We start from the raw sequence: 21599 nt of genomic DNA, 5'->3' as shown, positions 1-21599 counted from the left end.
CCAATTTTCCTTGTTTTACCTCAATTGTTCGGCTCAAAATTAAAAGGGGTATATCTGACAGTAAAAGCTAACATTTTTGGAATACTTTTTTAATGGAATGTTACACCATTTTTTTGTTTATCATGTTTATGATGTGCATTACCATTATGGTGCTAATACGAGTACATATCATTAGATTGATAAAGTTTACTTCAAGGACTGCTATATATAAAAACTTCAAAAATATCAAATTTTAATAATTTGTTATAAAATTATGTATTGTATCGCGAATTTCAAAACGTCAAAATTATTTGATATAAGAAGGACATTCTTCGTATTCAGAATCCAATTCGAATACTGTCCAAACGCTCATACCAGAACCCTTGCGTTTTACTAATTTAAAATTTAGTCACTAACACACAATGTTTGGATTAAGTGTTCAATTGATATCAGTTAAGTTAATATAAGGTCGTACGTAAATGGTATATAATATGTCATGAATAGGATTCTATTGACCTTGATATCATCGGTATCTGAAATTGTAATATGGTTGTGCTGTAAAATATTGGACATTTCAGACAGTCAAGTAAACAAGCGTTTAGATTACACAGATATTTTCCCCTAACTAAGGCACATACCATGAAAATTGGTAACTCACACCAGTTAGCTTCAAGTGTGTACCTGATACCTCGACGTAAGTGACAGTTCGACATCAGTCAACACTCTGCAAGTGTTTAGGCTTTTTATGAGAGAAAATAATAAAACGTACTGAGCTAATATAATATGAATATTTTGTAATTGCACTTTTACCATGAAGAGGAATTGAAATTCTTGAGGTAGTCACACATTTGTAGCTTCTCTGTCTGCAGTATCTTAATTATACAGGTCTACTCAAGACACTGAAAGCTAAACAAAATTGCTTCCAAGCGTTTTACTCGTATACTATGAACATAATGAATTGAGGAGCTCCAGTCATTCTCGGGAGCGATTTAGCAAAACACGGTAAACAAAGAGACCAATAACGGTTCAAACGAGTACGGTTTAAAATAACCGTGTGGTTGTTTCTATAACATTTATCAGAACATCAAAGTTTGTCTTGTTCTCGGCTTTCTTGACCTGCGTGGTGATATTTATTTGCTGTAGGATACTTCATTCCCTAAGATTACCTAACAAAATCAATGGGACCCCATATGTCGTATTTTAGTAGCATGTAGATAAGTGACGGTAAAACGTGTTAAAAAATCACTTTTCATAAAGACGCGAACACGTACGTAAGGAATCACTTCGTCTGCTATCCTGGAATAATAAATCAACACAATTGTAATTTGGATACGACGCTGTCTATTCCTGCTCTTGTTTTGACGTTTCACAAAACACATTAAAACTTGGTCATGAAATCCTAGCATCATTTAATCTTTGATGCTGTAGGCTGCTTAATGTCAGCAGTCAACAGAATATAATCAACAGTTCACAAACTGCAAGATGTTTCTTCTTTCTTAATACTTCTAGGAGTGATGCTGAACCCAAGAAACACAGATAGATATGGTATGATCTACTAACATTAGACCATTTATAGTCTTCAACGTAATACAAACTCATTATTTTCCCAATGTATTGAAACGGGGAAGAATAGAAATGGTCATGGTCAATTTGGCATGTTTTAAACTATTTCATCAGTGGTGTGTTCTGGTGAACCTCACAAAGTTTTGTACAACTACGAAGTAGTCAATTAAACTGAAATCTTAAGAGAATAAGCGAAGTCAAAATCAGACACTTTTGTTATACTGACGACGAACTGCTTGTGGCGACAGCCACCCTAAATTTGAACAGATAAAACGGTTAAGAATCAGTTTATGGGATTTATTATTCAACGTAAGAAAATATCTGATAAATGCTGATATTATTTGAAGCCCCGGTGGGTTTTTCAAGACTCTACAAGAAGACATTATGACTGGTAGAAGATGAAATTATTCTGAATCTTGAAATGTATTTTGATAGCTCTATTCACCTGTACGTCTTGTAAGTATGTAAAATGTCACAATATTTTACATTCTGTATTATTATTAATATAAACAGACGTTTTTCGTTTATATTTGTATAATGTCTTCATGTTCTTACAAGTTACAATACATTTTTCAGACGTGTATTAATAATTACTGAAAATTTCCAATTATTTATTATCACTTCCGGCTGGAACAGGAAGAATGGGTAGGAATCATGTTTATTATCTTAAAAATTAATAACTTCGAATAGTTTATTTCAAAACCCATAGTAAATACGACATTTATTACAGAGACGATCAAAGAAACATATTTGCTGAAAAATAGTTCTTTCAATTCAACTAGCTTGCTAAAGGGAAAAAAGCATTTCGTAATAAGTACACAAAACGAGCTCAGTACTTAACCATTACTGCAAGAAGAATAATTCTATTTCTATAATTGCAATTTATTTTTGCGAATTCTTTAAGGTCACCAGATTATTCAGAAATGAGATTTAATTTCGCTGACATATTTCAGTCGGTCAATTCAATTAATTTGATCCCTTTAGATTATATTGATACGCATCTGATGACACTATGCAATATTAGTTTACTTTAATATTAATACAAGTAGAACATTTCTGTACTTCAACCTCAATATATTGTGTTGACATGCATTATAGTTATTTTATATGTTAAGTTACTGTGAAACCTAAACTGAGATATCTGTAACAACACGATACACTTATTCACATTAATTCATTAAGAAAAACATGCAAAAATGTTTAATGATTTGTGATTTTTTAAATTATCAATAACCAAATTGCAAGGCAAACACTGTATGCAAGATTTGTTGAACTTGCCACAGCAGCTTTGAAAAATCTGGCGAGCGACAAAACTGGCAAAAGCTTTTTGTAATAGATACGGATTATGTCTTTAAGATAAATTACATTTGTTGGAATCCGGGTCGCGCTGCCAATTATTATTGTCTGACCATATGTTATTGCACTGCCAGCATGTGTAGGAAGATCTAGGCTACCTGTATTTCAAGATCGAAGGCTATTATAGGAAATCTCCAGGAATCAGCTACTGTAAGCAAGTGCTGTTTTAGAGACGGTCACGGGGAACGATCAGTAACGTGTGGGACCGCCAAAACGAGGTAACATGATACGAAAGAAGAAATTGGGTGCAAATACCTTTGTTGAGAGTAGGGTTCGGAGAATGTAATAAAAATAGTTTGGAATGTTATATGTAAAGCAAAGCTGCTCTTTCATGTGAAGTTACAATGAAGTATTCACAAATAGTAACAAAAATAGTTGGCAACAAGCCATAAGTTGAAGGATAGATGGTTGAAGTTAAGGTTTCCAAATGCCAGCAGTCTCCGATGACTATAAAAGGAATACTGTTTGGTCATGATAAATAGCCCTCATTTCTTCAAATCAATATTATGTGCTCTTCTTTTATTACTATTTCGCCGTTTCTTTATCTGATTAATTAATTAATGTTCTTATATATTGTGAGTTCCTGTGATAAAATATTCCTATTAGCAAACTTTCATACAAATTTGTCACTAATTTTTCAGCAGATGCACTTCGCCATTTTTGAAAGTATTTTGGATTATTTTTAAAGCTGAGTTATAGCATGGTAAGCGTGGTAACATGCGCATTGGCTATTATTCGCCGTCTATTTGATCAGTGTTCCGTTTTCAAACATAGATAACATAATAGAAAAGTCATTAATATGGTAATATTCACATCAGCTATAAGCTGCTATACCAAAGGGATTGTCACTCCTCTGTAACAAGTCTTATAGATGATGTGACTTCTGACGTCAATGCCTGACAGTATGCGCACGCATCATCACAATTTCCATTGTTTTTTGCCTGGCAGTATGCGCGCGCATCATATTTTGTTCAGGGCTCGTGTTTTTAAAACTCCCGCCACATCACAATAAGACTATTAAACAGTGTAGTGGTTGCATGGGGTTCATTCAAGCATAAAGATGATACCAGTCCCTTGCCTTTGTTGATAAACATTGAGGTCACCTCATCTATAGCTTCCCCAGGCAATTCTCTTACACACCGATTACTCTGCATGTGTTCCCTCAAGTCATTGACTTGGATCAGACAGGCAGATCGGATGCCACTCGAGCACTATCTAAACTAATCAAACACTTTATAATATGGTGTAAAGTGATACATAATGACAAGAATTCGTTCCCAAGCGTTGAATTACATTCAACACATAAAACACGCCTCATACGCTCACGCAATTTAAGGGCACACCATTTGATTATCAGGGCGGCATGTGAGTTTGGGTCAGGTTGATTTTTTTCATCTACATTTTTTATTTGGCGGCGATTTTTTTTGGCGGCCATCCTCGCAACCATATCAGTTATAATGTAGCATTAGTTATACATGTATATTGCCCCCAGATCATAAGGATACGGCTTGGTAGCCAGTCTGCCCAGTCTGCATAATTTGGGAATCGTTGTACTTCCTACATTGGAAAGAAGTCTACTGGCTAAGAATATTGTTCTTACATTGTGCACTGTGACAATAGATTATACGAGTATCATTTAAAAATTATGAATTAAAACATTTAAATTAATGGGAACATTAATCGGTGCGTGACATCGCAAATGACATAACAATATTATCACCTTTTATATGTTCAAACAAGGGATTAATGTGTAGGTTAATGTTTACTTTACAAACAAGTGATAACATACATGAATATTATGAAATTGATCAGTATGAAAAATAGACATAGACAGCCGTATTATCTTTATCTGGTGAGTACCTGCATTTGGATTCTGCAGGCCAATTCTACCATTTTATTTCCTAGAAACATCCATCAAGTTTACTTATAATTTGTTTTATTCCCAGGGTGAGATGTTCTCAAGCTCTTAGTTTCAACTCAATTCAATTTACCTTTTAAGGTCTAACACTACCAATTGCATACGGAAGATGACGATAGTAACCTCCCTTTTTATTTGCCACTGTTCTGACCGTAAGCCAAACCCTAATTCAAGACTTAACCCTAACCAATATCCTTTATGCAACTTTTTATCCTAGCTCCCATTTTACAAAAGCATGTGAGCCATTCCACTCCTATTACTCCTATGGACATTTTCAAGAGTCATATGAAGACCTATAAATCAATGTGTATTTATTACTTTTGAGTAATGTAAGACTTTATTTTGTAAACCATGGTACCTGATGAAATGTAGGTGAATAGCGTCTAATACATTTGTACATTTTGAAAACGATATCCGCCTGTTTAGATAATGTTCCTCATAAATGTAAATAAAGGCATATAGATTAATCACACTAATTGCCTTTTAGGAACAATATGGTCCATAGGCGCCTAGTCTTCAATGTTGTTTTATTAGACTGCTCGTTTATATCGTGTTATCAATTTTTGCCATAACCAAAGATAACGACTATACACCGCTCAATCGAATTTTATTTTACTTTTCTTTTTTTTTTTTTTTTTTTTGTGGAGATTTTTACAAAGTCTTCAGCACAAGCAAGATTCCCGTGGCGTGTGCACCATTTCAATTACATTTGCATATGTATTATTTTTTCGAGTTGAATTTCACATGCTAAAATGAAATCACACTGTACAAGGCAAGTTGTGACCTACTTACAATTTTCAACCAACATTTCATATTATTATTAAGTTCATAATGTGCGCCTGTCTATAATAATATTTATCGAACCTATCCATCAAATCGAGGGTAGAGAGCCAGAAAGCCTCAACTCGCAATCACCTGCTCCTGCAAAAAGTCGCCAGGGCACTATAGAAGATACAGTCCACTAACATGATTTAGCATGACAAAATTTAATAGAAAGCAAAAGATATTGTGGAGGAAATATTGATTTATGTAGACCAAAGCAAGGAGCCTACTTTATGATCATTTTGTGAGACCTGGTTATAGTGAGTTACGGCTTTCTGGTTCTGAACCATCAAAATGTACTTTTCCTTGTTTTTACATACGATATGATGGATATCATAGGTACAACTTCATTAAAATGTTCCTCTCAGAATGCACTAAATCAACACGTTTAGTTGTATAGTGCCTTGAGCTGTAAAAGCAACCAACGCACTTGACACACTCCTCAATCTAATTTGGCTTTGTAAGTCCAATATAAATGATGCTATCAGTTCACAGTTTGTATTGATGCCTGGTGTGAGAAAACTATCGAGTTGTTTGTATCTTGGGAAATTGGGTTTCCATTCATAATTAACAACAACTGTCGTGCATCACCTCCTTATACCTTATAAAGCACAACATTGGCTACAGAAACGTGATGGTTTTGTAAATTACGCCTTATACGATGTGTATTTTACAGCTTACTGACAGATATGGAAGTCAAGATTGTTTTAACAATGACATTAATATTAATTTATTCATTAAGTACTTTTTCCATATAGGTGCGAATAAGTAGTACCACGTTCGTTTGTTTTTTACAGACCTGACATAATAATGACGTTTACAAGACATATATTAAGAATAATTACTGAGATACTTGTATGTGTAATGGAGGCTTTCATTGAAGCTAAAATCTAGCAAGTCGTTTAGAATTTAATTTTCTGTAACATTTTATATTTTGTATTAACCGCATATTGGTTTGGGGATGAGGTCGTAACATTTCATGTTTCAAAACACGTGTAATTCCGTAGAGTATATTTTCAACCTACCATAAAAATGAGCCTTAGTACAAGAAGCATTACACTTTCTTGATTTCACATCATTTGATATTGTGTATGAAATCATGTTTCCTTTGTCTCAAAACTTTAGCTTGGCCAAACCAGACGTGATTGATTTGCTTACTCGAAGATCTTCACTGTTTAAATGTTGATTAATACTCCAAGTCACTTGTTGCAGTTGCGGCTATTTTAATTGTCAGGTCTGTGTTTTGTTTTAATGACAGAAACGACCTACGACTTTCACTACGCATGAGTTTAGATAAAACAAGAACTGTCTTTAACAAAGACAGAGCAGTTTATTTTAGGATGGAAGTCAGAAGTAATAAAGGCAATTATTGCAAATAGCTAGAATAGTACATGAACTTGTGCATTCAGGATAATGTTTTCACATCTGACACCGCAGATAACTTTGATTAAGGAACATTTCTCGATATGCCATAACTCCCACGAAGAGTCAAAGGTCACAATTGGACAAACTTAACAATGCTTGCAGCATGTTGTTATTCATCACATCAGTAGGATTAAAAAAGATAGCCAAAGACAATACAAATATGAACAAACTAACTTTTGGCCCATGTTTTCTGTATGAACTGGGTTTGCAAGTATCTCAAACAAACCATGACCTTTTCCCTCTTGATGCGAGGAATAATTTGAGACCAGAAATTGGAGCTTTTTGACAATTTGAACATTTTGAAACTGACCTTTGTGCACGTTTAATTTGATATTTGACCTTCAGACTTCTCAATTAACTAATCTTAAAGTAATGCGACAATTGACTTTATCCATGCTTTATCATTCCTTGAAGATTGAACCAATTTGTGATACTGGTCATGATATCATTGCTTAAAATATTTAACCCCGTTATAACCTTCGACCAATTATTTGGGGCGTAGGAGGCAAAGAAGAAAGTGGTACCAATTATATCTTTATCATTTATTGAAAGAATGCGGAAAGAACCCACCACAAAAGAAAAACATAAACATTATTACCACTTAGAAGAAAAATGATAGAACAGTAAAAAACATGTATCAAGAGACAGGACTAAAGCTTTAGTGTAATAGCGTAACGGATGCTGTCATTAAGATAAATACCTTTTGGAATCCGGGTCAGGCATACCCACTGCCATTTATTATTGTCTGACCATGTGTTATTATTTTCCAAACATGTTTGGAAAGATCTAGGCTACCTGTATGTCTCCTGGGTATGTCTAAGGTATAAAAGCAGGCCTGCAGGGATGAAATGTAAGTACTGATACAGCTTTCTGCAATGAAACGATCTTTTAGATGAGGAACAATCAGTAACGTGTGGAACCACAAAAACGAGGTAACAAGATACGAAAACAGGAAATTGAATGCAAAGACCTTTGTTTAGAATGGGGCTTGGAGAGTGTAAAAATAGCGTGGAGGGTCACATGTAAAGTAAAGCTGCGATAGAGAGAAGCTAAATGAAGTATTCACAAAGTTGATAACAAGTCACACGTAGAAGGTTAAGGTTTCAGTATGCCTCCGTTTCTAATGACTATGAAACGGTGAAGCTTTAAGTGTCAGGATCAAGTAGCTCCCATTTCTTCAAATCAACAAAAGCATGCACGTGGTTTCTTTTACTATTTCATTGTTTTTTTTACCTTATTATTGACTGTCGTTATATATTTTCAGTTCCAGGATATTTCTACAGGAAGCGCTCATATAAATTCGTTACTAATTTATCGGCAGACACACTTCGCCTTGTTTGAAAGTATTGTTTATTATTTTTAAAGCTGAGTTAAGGGCTGGGGTATGATCGTTTGGACAGTATTTATTTTGGGACATTGGAGCACATCAGACATATCGAATTGCATTCTGAATACGAAGAATGTCATTCTGATATCAAATAATTTTGATTTTTTGAAATTCGCAATTTAATACACATTTTATGGCAAATCATTAAAAATTTATATTTTTGATATTTAACAGTACTCGAAGTAAACTTTATAAATCTGATGATTTATACTTGAAGTGTATGTAGGTGGGATGAAAAAAATAAATTGAAAATTTTGACCTTAAATATTAAAGATATACATTTATAAAAAAAAAAAAAAAAAAAAATTAGGTCTTTTGGGGAAAAAAATCCATATCTTCAATATGAAAGGTCAAAATTTTCAATTGACCGTCGGCTTTTCCTCCCTGCTACATACACTTTAAGAATATATCATTAGATTTATATAATTTACTTCGAGGACTGTTATATATCAAAATTTGAAAAATATCAAATTTTTATAATTTGTCATAAAATTTGTATTATATTGTGATTTTAAAAAATGAAAATTATTTGATATCAGAAAGACATGCTTCGTATTCAGAATGCAATTCGATAGGCTTGAGGTGCTCTCATGCCCCACAAAAAATACTGTCGAAACGCAATAAACGCTCATTTTGGATCCCTTAACGTTATTTGGGGCTTAAATCAATGAACCACCACTGTCTATTTTGCTAGCAGTCCCTTTTCAAACATGGATAACACAATATATATGTCATTAAAATGGTAATATTCACACCAGATATAATACCAGAAGGATTGGCATTCCTCGGTAACAACTCTTATAGTTTCTCTAGGCAGTTCCTCTTAAACACAGGTTACTCTGCACTTAAAGCCTTAATTTTTTTCAAACCTGATTTTTTTGCATATTTGTAATGTTTACACATGTCCCAACTTGCACCTAAATGGAATCAGCCAAATTTGTTGTCTTTGTAGGTCAACAGAGCAAAGTTCTATATAGTATCATAATTTTAAAAATTATGATAATATGTCCTCCCATAGAACTGCATGTTAAATGGCCAAAATAACTAGTGGGGTTTCTTTCATTTTACCTTGTTATTTCAACTTAAAATAGACAGCAACCCTTCCCGGCAGTTATTACTACTATTATTTCAACATTTTGAATAAAGAATAACAAAATTAAAATTTGACGGAAATCGTACATTAAGGCTTTTTAAGTCAAAGATTTGGTCGAAACATGCAGGTCGGATGCCATCCAAGCATTCTCTAACATAATCAAACGCAATCTAAACATAGTGTACATGATCCGTAAGAACAAGAATTCGTTCTTATGTGTAAACTGCTTTCAGCTCATGATACATATCTTTAAAGCCACATTGTAACATCTGCTGAGGATTTTATTTTTTTGCACGATAGAATTTCATTAAACTATCATACCCTGCAAAAATCAAGACTTTTGGCAAAAGCAGAGATTTTTAATAAAGTGCAGGAACCGTCGTTTAATTATTAAGATGGAAATATTAGTCGAACGCGTACATGATGTTCATACCACAGTATGTACATAGCGTGCCGGACGGTAATACACACATCAAAGGACCGTGCCATAGCACGATCGATGGAGTGACATGCGTTGGCGACATCGGCGCTGTTTTCCAATTTTCCTTGTTTTACCTCAGTTGTTCGGCTCAAAATTAAAAGGGCATATATCTGACAGTAAAAGCTAACATTTTTTGGAATCCTTTTTTTAATGGAAATGTTACACCATTTTTTTGTTTATCATGTTTATGATGTGCATTACCATTATGGTGCTAATACGAGTACATATCATTAGATTTATAAAGTTTACTTCAAGGACTGCTATATATCAAACATTTCAAAAATTTTAAGGGATCTAGAATGAGCGTTTATTGCGTTTCGACAGTATTTTTTGTGGGACATGAGAACACCTCAGACGTATCGAATTGCATTCTGAATACGAAGCATGTCTTTCTGATATCAAATAATTTTCAATTTTGAAATTCACGATATAATACAAATTTTATGACAAATTATTAAAATTTGATATTTTTCAAATCTTTGATATTATAACAGTCCTCGAAATAATTTTTTTAAATCTAATGATATATTCTTAAAGTGTATGTAGCTGGGAGGAAAAGCCGACGATCAATTGAAAATTTTGACCTTTTATATTGAAGATATGGATTTTTTCCCAAAAGACCTATTTTTTGTGTGTTTTGGGAAAAAAATCCATATCTTCAATATGAAAGGTCAAAATTTTCACTTGATCGTCGGCTTTTTATCCCACCTACATACACTTTAAGTATAAATCATCAGATTTATAAAGTTTACTTCAAGTACTGTTAAATATCAAAATATCAATTTTTAATGATTTGCCATAAAATGTGTATTACATTGCGAATTTCAAAAATCAAAATTATTTGATATCAGAGGGACATTCTTCGTATTCAGAATGCAATTCGATATGTCTGATGTGCTCTAATGTCCCACAATAAATACTGTCCAAACGTTCATACCCGTTCCCTTAATAACTTGCTATAAAATTATGTATTGTATCGCGAATTTCAAAACATCAAAATTATTTGATATAAGAAGGACATTCTTCGTATTCAGAATCCAATTCGAATACTGTCCAAACGCTCATACCAGAACCCTTGCGTTTTACTAATTTAAAATTTAGTCACAAGCACATAATGTTTGGCTTAAGTGTTCAATTGATATCAGTTAAGTTAATATAACTTAAGGTCGTACGTAAATGGCATATAATACCGTATGTCATGAATAGGATTCTATTGACCTTGATATCATCGGTATCTGAAATTGTAATATGGTTGTGCTGTACAATATTGGACATTTAAGACAGTCAAGTAAACAAGCGTTTAGATTACATAGATATTTTCCCCTAACTAAGGCACATACCAAGAAAATTGGTAACTCACACCAGTTAGCTTCAAGTGTGTACCTGACACCTCGCTCGACGTAAGTGACAGTTCGACATCAGTCAACACTCTCCAAGTGTTTGGGCTTTTTATCAGAGAAAATAATCAAACGTACTGAGCTAATTATTATGAATATTTTGTGATTGCACTCTTACCATGAAAATGAATTGAAATTCTTGAAGTAGTCACACGTTTAATTGTACAGGACAACTCAAGACACTGGAAGCTAAATAAAATTGCTTCCAAGCGTTTTATTCGTATACTACGAACATAATGAATTGAGGAGCTCCAGCAAGTCATTTTCTCGGGAGCGATAGCAAAACACGGTAAACAAAGAGACCAATAACGTTTCAAACGAGTAAGGTTTAAATAACTGTGTGGTTGTTTCTATTTCATTTACTTTGTCTGCTATCCGGGAATAATAAATCAACACAATTGTAATTTGGATACGACGCTGTCTATTCTTGCTCTTGTTTTGACGTTTCACAAAACACATTAAAACTTGGTCATGAAATCCTAGCATCATTTAATCTTTGATGCTGTAGGCTGCTTAATGTCAGCAGTCAACAGAATAAAATCAACAGTTCACAAACTGCAAGATGTTTCTTCTTTCTTAATACTTCAAGGAGTGATGCTGAACCCAAGAGACACAGATTGACATGGTATGATCTACTAACATTAGACCATTGATAGCCTTCAACGTAATACAAATTCATTATTTTCCCGAAGTATTGAAACGGGGAAGACTATAAATGGTCATGGTCAATTTGGCATGTTTTAAACTATTTCATCAGTGGTGTGTCCTGGTGAACCTCACAAAGTTCTGTACAACTACAAAGTAGTCAATTAAACTGTAATCTTAAGAGAATAAGCGAAGTCAAAATCAGACACTTTTGTTATACTGACGACAAAGTGCTCGTGGCGACAGCCACCCTAAATTTGAACAGATAAAACGGTTAAGACGAATCAGTTTACAGGATTTATTATTCAACGTAAGAAAAAACGGGTAAATGCTGATATTGTTTGAAGCCCCGCTGGGTTATTCAAGACTCTACAAGAAGACATTATGACTGGTAGCAGATGAAATTATTCTGAATCTTGAAATGTATTTCGAAAGCTCTATTCACCTGTACGTCTTGTAAGTATGTAAAATGTCACAATATTTTACATTCTGTATTATTATTAACCTACTATATAAACAGACGTTTTTCAATTATATTTGGATAATTTCCTCATGTTATTACAAGTTTACAATACATTTTTCAGACGTGTGTTAATAATTACTGCAAATTTCCAATTTTTTATTATTACTTTTGTCTGGAAACAGGAAGAATGGGTAGGAATCGTGTTTATTTTCTTAAAATAACATATTTGCCGAAAAATAGTACTTTAAATAAACTAGTTTGCAGAAAAAAAGGGGGGAAAGGCATTTTGTAATATAAATACACAAAACGAGCTACTTAACCATTACTGCAAGAAGAATGATTCTATTTCTATAATTGCAGTTTATTTTTACGAATTCTTTAAGGTCACCAGATTATTCAGAAATGAGATCAAATTTAATTTCGCTGACATATTTCAGTCGGTCAATTCAATTAATTTGATCCCTTTAGATTACATTGATACGCATCTGATGACACTATGCAATATTAGTTTACTTTAATACAAGTAGAACATTTCTGTACTTCAACCTCAATGTATTGTGTTGAAGTGTGCGCAAGCCTTTGCCTAGTTTGATAGATCGTTTATATGACATGCATTATTTGATTTAGAGCGTATCCGTTTTATATGTTAAGTTACTGTCAAAACTAAACTGAGATATCTTGTGTGTCGTTGTTATTGTAATGTTAATGATGAAAAGATTTTAGTGTTCGTTACAACACAATACAATTATTCACATTTAACATTATATGAAAATAGGTATAGTTTTTTATTAAGAAAAACATGCAAAAAAATGTTTAATGATTTGTAATTTATTTTTTCAGTGTGGGAATTATTAGATTATCAATAACGAAAATGCAAGGCACACTTGCACGATTTTTTGAACTAGCCACAGCAGCTTTTTTTGTAATAGATACGGATTATGTCTTTAAGATAAATTACATTTGTTGGAATCCGGGTCAGGCACATTCACTGCCAATTATTATTTTCTGATCATATGTTATTGCACTGCCAACATGTTTTGGAAGATCTAGGCTACCTGTATTTCAAGAAGGCTATTATATAGGAAGTCTCCAGGAATCAGCTACTGTGAGTGCTGTTTTAGAGACGGGGAACGATCAGTAACGTGTGAGACCGCCAAAACGAGGTAACATGATACGAAAGAAGGAAATTGGATGCACACACCTTTGTTGAGAATGGGGCTTAGAGAGTGTAATAATAGTTTGGAATGTTACATGTAAAGCAAAGCTGCTCCTTAGCTCTCTTTCATGCGAAAGTTACAATGAAGTATTCAGAAAGAGTAATAAAATCAGTTGGCAACAAGCCATAGGTTGAAGGATAGATGGTTGAAGTTAAGGTTTCAGAATGCCCGCCGTGGTCCAATGACTATAAACGGAAAATCAATATGTGCTTTTCTTTTGATTACTATTTCACCATTTCTTTATGTGATTTGATTAATTTCGTTATATATTTTGAGTTCCTGGGCTATAAATATTCCTATCAGGAAACTCTCATCAGATATACTTCGCCATTTTTGGAAGTATTTTTGATTATTTTTAAAGCTGAGTTAGCATGTTAAAATTAATGGAACACCGTCTATCTGGTCAGTATTCCGTTTTCAAACATGGATAACATAATAGAAAAGTCATTAATATGGCAATGTCCACATCAGCTATACCAAAGGGATTGTCACTCCTCTATAACGACTCTTATAGTTTCCCTAGGCAATTTTCTTACACACCGATTACTCTGCATGTGTTCACTCAAGTCATTGACTTGGATCAGACAGGCAGATCGGATACCACTCATAATCAAACGATTTTCTTAAGATAACTTCGAATAGTTTATTTCAAAACCCATAGTAAATACGACGTTTATTACAGAAAAGATCAAAGAAACATATTTGCCTCAAAATAATACTTTAAATATATTATCTTGCTGAAAGGGAAAAAATCATTTCGTAATAAGTACACAAAACGAGCTAATTAACCATTTCTGCAAGAAGAATTATTCTATTTCTATAATTGCAATTTATTTTTGCGAAATCTTTAAGGTCACCAGATTATTCAGAAATGAGATCAAATTTAATTTGGCTGACATATTTCAGTTGGTCAATTCAATTAATTTGAACCCTTTAGATTACATTGATACGCATCTGATGACGCTATGCAATGTACTTTTCTGTACTTCAACCTCAATTTATTGTATTAAAGACTGTGTACCGCAACCCTTTGCCTAGTTTTAAAGACCGTTTTCAAACATAGATAACATAACAGAAAAGCCATTAATATGGTAATATTCACATCAGCTATACCAAAGGGATTGTCACGCCTCTGTAACAACTCTTAAAAGTTTTTCTAGGCAATTCTCTTACACACCGATTACTCTGCATGTGTTCACTGAAGTCATTGACTTGGATCAAGCAGGCAGATCGGATGCCACTAGAGCACTATCTAAAATAATCAAACGCTTTCTAAATATGGTGTAAAGTGATACGTAATGACAAGGATTCGTTCCCATGCGTTAAATTACATTCAACACATAAAACATGTCTCACACGCTCACGCAATTTAAGGACACACCATTTGATTCTCAAGGGTGGATGGGAGTTTGTGTCAGGTTGATTTTTATTTTTTCGCCTACGTTTTTTTTTGGCGGCGATTTTTTTTTTCAATTTTAATGTATACCTTACCTTTATCATAGATTTTGCCTTTATACAGAGCTGGTAGGGGAATTGATTTTACTCATCACAGAGGCGATATTATTTTCGTTTCACTAGTTTTTCATAAAACTCCTATGCCTCCCCCCAATCAAATGGTGTGCCCCTTAAGTAGCAGTCATTGTATGAATGCGTGACCATACAATTTCAAAGTAAAATAACGCTGAGTAAATTTATGAAACCCATTGATATATTTGAAATTAAAGTCAGTTTTTTCTTTTCCGGATTCACCTTATGATTCTTTGATGAAAATAATCCTGTATAACCATGATAACTTAATTAACATTATCGTGATTATAAAGCTAATTATTAAAGATTTAATACTGTATCCGACTAGTTTTCATAAGAAAATAGGTCTTGATTTTGTAACCAATCTAAAACAAGTATAAAATGCCTACGAGGGGAATATTTCAAATAACCCTTTGATGAAAATAATCCTGTATAACCATGATAACTTAATTAACATTATCTTGATTATAAAGCTAATTATTAAAGATTTAATACTGTATCCGACTAGTTTTCATAAGAAAATAGGTCTTGATTTTGTAACCAATCTAAAACAAGTATAAAATGCCTACGAGGGGAATATTTCAAATAACCCTTAATAAGTCATTAAACGTTCAACTTTGGACATTCAGGCACACTATAAAGAATGATCAAGATTTGATTCTGCCGTTATAATACGAAGTAGCTGATTAAAACGAAGCAAGTTCGAAATTATTATATCAGGATCAGCTGGTCGTAGGACAGTTAACGATTTACCCACAGAGTAACTCTAATCTGCATGTATCTAGGGGAATGGTAGGATGCAATGATACAAAACCCTTTATAGTCGACGCACACATACATGTACAGGGTGTCCCTGAAAGAACTGCACAGGGTGTCCCTGAAAGAACTGTATCGTCGGAAACTTAATTGTTTAGGTATTTTAACGCCACAACTAAGCATAACTAAATAATTGGTGTGGTTAAGACATAAATCAGCTATCATATACTTTTTGAACTTTGACAATTGACCACACCATTCGTGAAATATAAGAATTTTACGAAACTCCCTCATTTTCAAACCTTTCCAAGGATTCAAATATCAATCGATGATCTGTGTTCGGAGTGCTAATCACTGCGCTTCATCAGCGTATGAAGCGTAAATTGTCATTGATAGATATTTGACTCCGTGGAACGGGCTGAAAATGAGGTAGTTTCGTAAAATTCTTTTATTTCAAAAACGAAGCGGTCAATTGTCAAAATTCAAAAAGTATGTGATAGCTGATAAAAAGATATTGATAAAAATTATAAAAGATATTGGCAGCCTATTTTGTTTTAAGCGCCTGATCCAATTTACAATGTGAGACGTTGTTGCGGTCGGTCATATTGGTTCGTTATGTAAGAAAGGATGCAATTATGAAAGTTGCTCTTTCGTCTACTAAAGGCATGCAGAATACAGCTTAGAATATTAGAAAACAGCATATATTCTTACATAATAAGCCGCCGAACGCAACGACGACTGACAGGATAAATTGAACTAGGTGTGTTTTAAAACAAAAATAGGCTGCCAACCATTTTTCGAGATTTATTTTAAAATGTCTTAGGGGGAACTTTTCTCCTTAATGTCATTAAAGGCCCATTCATTAATTCAATCGACCTTAAAATCTTCTGTTTATTAACAGCAAGTGCAATATGAATATATGAGTAAGCTATAAAAGAATGGACATAGTTGGACAGTTAGGTCACACCCGTGGTACTTGTATAAACAAGTGTTTAGATTACAAAGATAGTTTTGCGAAACTTAAACACATACCAAAAAAATTGGTAATTCACCCCAGTTAGCTTCAAGTGTATTTATACCTGACACCTCGAGTTAACTGAGAATTGACAGTTCAGTTCACCACCCTCCAAGTACTATTTATGAGGGTAAATAAGACCCGGGAAATAAGATATTCATTAAAAAAAAATTGAGACAATTATGATCATTTTTTTTAATGTTCTTATGATTGTACTATTACTATGAAGTGGAATCAGTGGCGTAACTAGGGGGGGGGGGCAGGGGGGCTGGGGAGCAACATGCCCCGGGCGCCACCCTTAGGGGTGCGCCACATTGACCAATTTAGCATCGATTCTGCCACCCCCCCCCCCCCCACATTCCCCCATTCACGCGCATTTCAGCAAACAATCACTTGAAAAACATTTTAAGACCGATATTCAAATTTTAATAACCAAAATTAATTAGTCGCTGGCTTTATTTGTCCAAAATTTTGCGAGTGGAATTGAAATGCTATGGCGTAATGGCATGTTTTTACAGTGGCTTTCCTGTCATACACCCAAGCGGTTTACTCACATAAATACGATCATAATGAATTGCGTAGCCCCAGAAAGTCAGTTTCTCGGGAGCGATTTATTCAAACACGGCGAACAAGAAACCAACGATTTTTAAAATGACTGAGCGGTTGTTTCTATTTCATTTGTCAGAACATAGAAGCCAAGTCACGCCTACGTTCGTCGTATTCTTGGCTTTTCAAGCTGCGTGGTGGTATTTTTACCTTCGGATTGTTGCGGGATCCTATTGTGTTTTAATAGTATGTGGAGTAAAAGTGTTGGTAAAACGCATTATATATTAATCACTTTTTATAACCGTGTAAGGCGCGAATCATTCTGCGTTGTAAGGAATCATTTTAGTCAGATTACCCGGAGTATTAAATCAGACCAGCAGTTTGGCTTCGAAACCGTCTATTTCTACTCTTGTTTTTTATGTTTTACGCAACATAATAAAACTTTGTCATGAAATCCTAGCATCGTTTTAATCTTTGAAGCAGTCGGCTTCTTAAATGTCAGCAGTCAATTTTGCCAACCGAATAACATCTTCTGTTCACAAAACTGTGGGATGCTTTTTTCCATTCTTCCATTTTTGTTTTTATAACTACACGGCATATAACCATGCAGGATAGTGCGCAGCAGCTCAATAGAGGATTTATGTCTAGGATATCATGCCATCGCATTATTACTATTCAAGCAATCTTCAGGGAGTGATGAACCCAGGAGACACAAATAGACATGTTATGGTCTTCTAAAATTTGAACCATTTGAGCCTCCAACGTAATAAAAAAGCAACATTTCCCAAAAGACTGGAACGGGAAACTATAGAAATGGTCAACGTGGTTCAGTGTTGAAATTTCATTTAATCAAGGGTTTGTTCTGATGGAATTATAAATGAGAGAAAATCTCACAAAGCTCTGTACAAAATGACGAATTAGTCAATTAAACTGGGATCTATTTTTTTCTTCTTTGATTGTAAGAGAGCGTCAAAACCGGATGCGTTTGAGCAGTGACGACGCAGGGCTCGTGGTGACAGCCACCCTAATTTTTGAACGGATCTCAATACACTCAGTTTTCAAGATGTATTATTCAACGACACAAGGTAATAACCGATGCTGATAATTTTGAAGCCTTAGTTGGATTTTACGAAAACTCTTGAAGAAGATATTAGGACTCGAACAAGATGAAGTTTGTATGAATCTTGAGATATGTTTCGATAGCTGTATTCACCTGCACGTCACGTAAGTATGGTCAAGATAATCACAATATTTTACTTTCTAATGTACGACTCTGGCAGGATTTGTTTTAAGGTATATACTCGAATATAAGGTGTTATATTCTGCTTGTATCCTGTATTCGTACTCTTATAATGAATTTTCAATCAAAATATTTTATAAGAATTTATATTCATAAATTTCCAATAATATAATTACTGCCATATTGGTTATGTATTTCCGGGTGACAACTGAGCATACTGTCAATGAAGGAGATTGGTTTGATTTCAAAAGAGGCTTTTAAATTAAAATTGATCAAAATTGCGCGGCTTAGTTAAAAGCTCTTTTTTATCATTTGAATCGGTACAAGGTCATATGAAAAAAAAAACCGCCGGACGAACAAGATACATAATTATTTTAAGCAATCCGAGTTCACTGTTTTATATTTGTTTTCTGAGCAATTTGCAGCATTTCCACAAACATGACAAGTATACAATTTCCACATGTCAATTATGAATTATTATTTATTATACATTTCATCTGAAAACGGGAAGACAGAGTATAGGAGTGGTGTTTACTTTCTTAAGATAACTTCAAATAATTTATTTCAAATAAGTGGATCTTGACGGCAATATATCCACAATAAGTTATACTATGTGTGTGTGTCTCTGTGGCTTAATTGGCTAGAGCGTCGTGCTAGTAATACGAAGGTCGCCGGTTCGAATCCGGCCAGATGCACTGTTTTCTGTTTGTTCTTGTTTTGTTTTTTGTTTATGTGCGCTGGCTGCTCTGGGTAAAGATTAACATTTGTTCATCCTCTCAACCCAGAGAAGTAAGTATATAATTTTTCAATATTATATTGTCGCGAAATACCGCGACAAAATTGAGCACATTTACACATGTTACAATTACAATAATTATATGGGAATAGATGCTTTTTGGCAGATTTTACACACTGTAAAGGAGTAGTTTTAACTAACATTAGTTTTAGCATTTACAAATACTTGCAGATTCAATCGACTAGCTGTTTACTTAGAGGTAGAAAAAAACCTATGCTGTAATGAGCGAAGAAAACAAACTGCTTAACAATCACTGCATGAAGAATAATTTTATTGATTATAGTTTGTTTTGTGAATTCTTTAAGGTCAAACGATTGAGCAGGTATAAGATCAAATTTAATTTCGCTGACATATTTCAGTTGGTCAATTCAATTAATTTGCTTCTTTTCAGACTGTTTTGATATGTCTCTATGCAATACTAATTTACTTTAATAACATGTAGAACATTTCTAACCTACAACCTCAATTATTGTGTTGAAGTGTAGCACACGCTTAACAATGAATTGGCCTAGTTGGATATATCACGTGGATCATATTTATTTGATTTGGATGTATCAGTTGTATATTTTTTGTTACTGTCAAAACTAAACTGATATATCTTGTGTATAGTGCTTATCGTAATTATGAATGTCATATGATTCTTATGATCTCTTGTGAGGATTGAAAAAATATCTATGACAATTTGTCGCTATCACAATAGAATTAGAAACCGTTCATATCATGCTTATGTTAATGCTGTAAATACGAGGATTAACTATAAAAAGGACAATAAATATGGCAGTTGTCAAGGACTGTCGTCAGGATGTTGTCAGATCGTGCTTGTGGGAGCAAACCTCTTTTATAGCTTTCACTCCAATGGGACAAGATTGTACCAGTCACATTCAACCAACCCTTCTCCCGAAATATACTTGTAAAGTTTAAGGATGGTATAAAAAAGCACAACATCCATCTCATCCTCGGCGACTTTAATGCTAGAATAGGAACAGATTGTCATCTTTCCCATTCTTGGGTCATTGGTCCATACTGCTACCATGCTATCTCAGACTGACCCAGGAACCGTCTCTGGACTTGGACTTGGACCATCTAGATCAATCCATTCACAGTTAGATCACATTCTAACAAACAGCAAGTGGGTAAATTCTCTCCGCAACTGCCGTGCATACAACTTAGATGAAGTGGACTCCGATCATCGTATTGTGAGCGTCCGTCTAGCTGCCAGTCTGCGAACAAGCAAAGAAAAACCTTGCAAGAGACCAAAATTCAATTGGAAGAAGTTACAAGACCCTGATACAAAGGGGGGGATTTCAGCTGGAGCTATCAAACCGATTCCAGGTCTTGAGCATGGATGACGCCACACCCATAGGTATAAGACCTTTGAAACATTCGTTCGTGAAGTTGCTGAGAAAGTTATTGGAAAACAAGAGCCATGTAGACTGCCAAGTTGGGTATCAGATGCAACCATCAGACTTAAACTTGAAAGGGATGAGGCCAAAAAGCGGTACTCCATTTCAAAGTCTCGTCAATCTAGAGAAAGATGGAGGAACTTGAACACCAGCCTTAGCAACTCTTATAAATCTGACGAGCTTGAAGACCTGAAGCTGGTCGACGAGATGGTGAATTACGCCACCACCTGAAAAATCATACACTCGCTCTCTGGGAAGAACTCAAGGAAAGGGGTGAAAGTCAAAAAGAGGGATGGATCAGGCCCAACCAGTGACCATGACCTGCTTGAGGCATAGAATGAATATTTTAGCCCACCACGACAGTGCACAGCAGCTTCAGAACTTCCTGCACCAGCTGTTGAAGATCTTCCTATTATCACTGAGCCCCCAACTTGTGAAGAAGTAGTCGAAGCAATAGCAGCCATGAAGACCAACAAGGCAGCAGCATTTGACTGTGCTATAACCTGTTGAATCACTTCAGGGAGGAGGGGATATCATGATTGATATGATTCTCGAATTATGTATGGAAGT

The sequence above is a fragment of the Amphiura filiformis genome, chromosome 1 (genome assembly GCF_039555335.1).
Source record: "Amphiura filiformis chromosome 1, Afil_fr2py, whole genome shotgun sequence".
NCBI classification, from domain to species: domain Eukaryota; kingdom Metazoa; phylum Echinodermata; class Ophiuroidea; order Amphilepidida; family Amphiuridae; genus Amphiura; species Amphiura filiformis.
Note: the sequence above shows the minus strand (reverse complement) of the source record.